Here is a 5,576-nt window from a genome sequence, read left to right on the forward strand (position 1 = left end):
CAGGACGACGGAGACTCGAGTGCGCCACCCACTGGACAAACGTGGGTATTACAACATAATGATAATAGACCACTTTCTTTTTGTATCTGACTCGAGTGCTCCACCCACTGGACAAACATGGGTATTACAACATAATGATAATAGACCACTTTCTTTTTGTATCTGACTCGAGTGCGCCACCCACCGGACAAACATGGGTATTACAACATAATGATAATAGACCACTTTCTTTTTGTATCTGACTCGAGTGCGCCACCCACCGGACAAACATGAATATTACAACATAATGATAATAGACCACTCTTTTTTTTTTAAACCATAAAATGACTAAATCACACCAATAGGAAGAATATTTTAATAGTGGAGTCAAAATGATGGCAATACTATATAACAACATCCCCCTTCAGCAGAGCCTACATATTATGTTACAAACACCCAGCCTACAAGGCTTTTATTAATCACCAGTTGGGGTGGATAATGTCCCTTAATAAATTATACAAAAATACATTTGGAACATTGGAAGGAGGGGAAAAAAATGCATTCATAATATGTATATGTATGCTACTACAGATCCCAGAGTGCATTGCTGGGATGGAAGTGGTGTCGACCCCCTAAAACGTCCTGAGCACCTGTTGCACAGATCCACCCCATGAGAGCTCTCAATGTCAAGATAATATGTGGGGATCTCTCCAGTAACAGGGATAAATGAGGATGCTGATTGGTGTGTGTGTGTGTGCTTGCGTGAGAAGGGGGGAGAAAGAAAGCATTCTTATCATTCACCCTACTATAGTGTGTTGTCTGAGTCTATTTGTGCATATAGGAGTGTTGTATCAGTGTATTTATCCTGTCAGGGTGCATATAGGAGTGTTGTATCAGTGTATTTATCCTGTCAGGGTGCATATAGGAGTGTTGTATCAGTGTATTTATCCTGTCAGGGTGCATATAGGAGTGTTGTATCAGTGTATTTATCCTGTCAGGGTGCATATAGGAGTGTTGTATCATGTATTTTCCATCAGGGTGCATATAGGAGTGTTGTATTTCCTACCATGGTTCCATCATGCTTTCCAAGGGCCCTTTGGTCCACAATACATCAACCTACATTAGTACCCAGAACAACAGGACAGGAAATATAGAATATTCAGGGTTCTACAGGAAGGTCTCTCTCCAGGAACAGGGTTGGAGTTAAAACCTCCAGGAAGGTCTCTCTCCAGGAACAGGGCTGGAGTTAAAACCTACTGGAGGGTCTCTCTCCAGGAACAGGGCTGGAGTTACCTACAGGAAGGTCTCTCTCCACGAACAGGGTTGGAGTTAAAACCTCCAGGAAGGTCTCTCTCCAGGAACGGGGCTGGAGTTTAAACCTACAGGAGGGTCTCTCTCCAGGAACAGGGCTGGAGTTTAAGCCTACAGGAAGGTCTCTCTCCACGAACAGGGTTGGAGTTAAAACCTCCAGGAAGGTCTCTCTCCAGGAACAGGGTTGGAGTTAAAACCTCCAGGAGGGTTTCTCTCCAGGAACAGGGCCGGAGTTTAAACCTACAGGAAGGTCTCTCTCCAGGAACAGGGCTGGAGTTAAAACCTACAGGAGGGTTTCTCTCCAGGAACAGGGCTGGAGATGCTCTAGATGCTCAAGCACTATGGATTGTACTGCGGTCAAAGTAAAGTATTTCTTATGGTACATGTCTGAGGTTGTTTTCGGTTCGTGATTTGCTGTGGAGTGGAGTTGCACTCTTCTCCTTGTTCTATAAGTGAGGAAACTGTAGCCTGGTCTCAGATCTGCTGATGCCCTTGACTACTCTGTCCTTGTCAAGCCAAACAAGGCAATGAAGTAACGAAGCACGACATAGCAGAAACAGGCTGTCAGTCAGTCAGCTAAGGAAACTGCATATTGCTGAGTAAAGACAAAGATTGTGGATGAAACAAAACTAAACAAAGATGTCTGTTCAACCTGAACAAGGATGTCTAATCAACCTGAACAAGGATGTCTAATCAATCTGAACAAGGATGTCTAATCAATCTGAACAAGGATGTCTAATCAATCTGAACAAGGATGTCTAATCAACCTGAACAAGGATGTCTAATCAATCTGAACAAGGATGTCTAATCAATCTGAACAAGGATGTCTAATCAATCTGAACAAGGATGTCTAATCAATCTGAACAAGGATGTCTAATCAACCTGAACAAGGATGTCTAATCAATCTGAACAAGGATGTCTAATCAATCTGAACAAGGATGTCTAATCAATCTGAACAAGGATGTCTAATCAACCTGAAAGGATGTCTAATCAATCTGAACAAGGATGTCTAATCAATCTGAACAAGGATGTCTAATCAATCTGAACAAGGATGTCTAATCAATGAACAGGATGTCTAATCAATCTGAACAAGGATGTCTAATAATCAATCTGAACAAGGATGTCTAATCAACCTGAACAAGGATGTCTAATCAATCTGAACAAGGATGTCTAATCAATCTGAACAAGGATGTCTAATCAATCCTGAACAAGGATGTCTAATCAATCTGAACAAGGATGTCTAATCAATCTGAACAAGGATGTCTAATCAATCTGAACAAGGATGTCTAATCAACCTGAACAAGGATGTCTAATCAATCTGAACAAGGATGTCTAATCAATCTGAACAAGGATGTCTAATCAACCTGAACAAGGATGTCTAATCAATCTGAACAAGGATGTCTAATCAATCTGAACAAGGATGTCTAATCAATCTGAACAAGGATGTCTAATCAACCTGAACAAGGATGTCTAATCAATCTGAACAAGGATGTCTAATCAATCTGAACAAGGATGTCTAATCAATCTAATCAATCTGAACAAGGATGTCTAATCAATCTGAACAAGGATGTCTAATCAATCTGAACAAGGATGTCTAATCAATCTGAACAAGGATGTCTAATCAATCTGAACAAGGATGTCTAATCAACAACAAGGATGTCTAATCAATCTGAACAAGGATGTCTAATCAATCTGAACAAGGATGTCTAATCAATCTGAACAAGGATGTCTAATCAATCTGAACAAGGATGTCTAATCAATCTGAACAAGGATGTCTAATCAATCAATGTCTAATCAATCTGAACAAGGATGTCTAATCAATCTGAACAAGGATGTCTAATCAATCTGAACAAGGATGTCTAATCAATCTGAACAAGGATGTCTAATCAATCTGAACAAGGATGTCTAATCAACCTGAACAAGGATGTCTAATCAATCAATGTCTAATCAATCTGAACAAGGATGTCTAATCAATCTGAACAAGGATGTCTAATCAATCTGAACAAGGATGTCTAATCAATCTGAACAAGGATGTCTAATCAATCTGAACAAGGATGTCTAATCAATCTGAACAAGGATGTCTAATCAATCTGAACAAGGATGTCTAATCAATGTCTAATCAATGAACAAGGATGTCTAATCAACCTGAACAATGTCTAATCAATCTGAACAAGGATGTCTAATCAATCTGAACAAGGATGTCTAATCAATCTGAACAAGGATGTCTAATCAATCTGAACAAGGATGTCTAATCAATCTGAACAAGGATGTCTAATCAATCTGAACAAGGATGTCTAATCAACTGAAAGGATGTCTAATCAATCTGAACAAGGATGTCTAATCAATCTGAACAAGGATGTCTAATCAATCTGAACAAGGATGTCTAATCAATCTGAACAAGGATGTCTAATCAACAAGGATGTCTAATCAACTGAACAAGGATGTCTAATCAATCTGAACAAGGATGTCTAATCAATCTGAACAAGGATGTCTAATCAATCTGAACAAGGATGTCTAATCAATCTGAACAAGGATGTCTAATCAACCTGAACAAGGATGTCTAATCAATCTGAACAAGGATGTCTAATCAATCTGAACAAGGATGTCTAATCAATCTGAACAAGGATGTCTAATCAATCAATGTCTAATCAATCTGAACAAGGATGTCTAATCAATCAATGTCTAATCAATCTGAACAAGGATGTCTAATCAATCAATGTCTAATCAATCTGAACAAGGATGTCTAATCAATCTGAACAAGGATGTCTAATCAACCTGAACAAGGATGTCTAATCAATCTGAACAAGGATGTCTAATCAATCAATGTCTAACAAGGATGTCTAATCAATCTGAACAAGGATGTCTAATCAATCTGAACAAGGATGTCTAATCAATCTGAACAAGGATGTCTAATCAATCTGAACAAGGATGTCTAATCAATCTGAACAAGGATGTCTAATCAATCTGAACAAGGATGTCTAATCAATCTGAACAAGGATGTCTAATCAATCAATGTCTAATCAACCTGAACAAGGATGTCTAATCAACCTGAACAAGGATGTCTAATCAATCTGAACAAGGATGTCTAATCAACCTGAACAAGGATGTCTAATCAATCTGAACAAGGATGTCTAATCAATCTGAACAAGGATGTCTAATCAATGTCTAATCAATCTGAACAAGGATGTCTAATCAATCTGAACAAGGATGTCTAATCAATCTGAACAAGGATGTCTAATCAATCAATGTCTAATCAATCTGAACAAGGATGTCTAATCAATCTGAACAAGGATGTCTAATCAACCTGAACAAGGATGTCTAATCAATCTGAACAAGGATGTCTAATCAATCTGAACAAGGATGTCTAATCAATCTGAACAAGGATGTCTAATCAATCTGAACAAGGATGTCTAATCAATCAGAACAAGGATGTCTAATCAATCTGAACAAGGATGTCTAATCAATCTGAACAAGGATGTCTAATCAATCTGAACAAGGATGTCTAATCAATCTGAACAAGGATGTCTAATCAACAAGGATGTCTAATCAATCTGAACAAGGATGTCTAATCAATCTGAACAAGGATGTCTAATCAATCTGAACAAGGATGTCTAATCAACCTGAACAAGGATGTCTAATCAACCTGAACAAGGATGTCTAATCAATCTGAACAAGGATGTCTAATCAATCTGAACAAGGATGTCTAATCAATCAATGTCTAATCAATCTGAACAAGGATGTCTAATCAACCTGAACAAGGATGTCTAATCAATCAAGGATGAACAAGGATGTCTAATCAATCTGAACAAGGATGTCTAATCAATCTGAACAAGGATGTCTAATCAATGAACAAGGATGTCTAATCAACCTGAACAAGGATGTCTAATCAATCTGAACAAGGATGTCTAATCAATCAATGTCTAATCAATCTGAACAAGGATGTCTAATCAATCAATGTCTAATCAACCTGAACAAGGATGTCTAATCAACCTGAACAAGGATGTCTAATCAATCTGAACAAGGATGTCTAATCAATCTGAACAAGGATGTCTAATCAATCTGAACAAGGATGTCTAATCAATCTGAACAAGGATGTCTAATCAAGGATGTCTAATCAACCTGAACAAGGATGTCTAATCAATCAATGTCTAATCAATCTGAACAAGGATGTCTAATCAATCTGAACAAGGATGTCTAATCAATCTGAACAAGGATGTCTAATCAATCTGAACAAGGATGTCTAATCAATCTGAACAAGGATGTCTAATCAATCTGAACAAGGATGT

This window comes from Oncorhynchus gorbuscha, unplaced genomic scaffold (assembly GCF_021184085.1).
Source record: "Oncorhynchus gorbuscha isolate QuinsamMale2020 ecotype Even-year unplaced genomic scaffold, OgorEven_v1.0 Un_scaffold_473, whole genome shotgun sequence".
Lineage (NCBI taxonomy): Eukaryota > Metazoa > Chordata > Actinopteri > Salmoniformes > Salmonidae > Oncorhynchus > Oncorhynchus gorbuscha.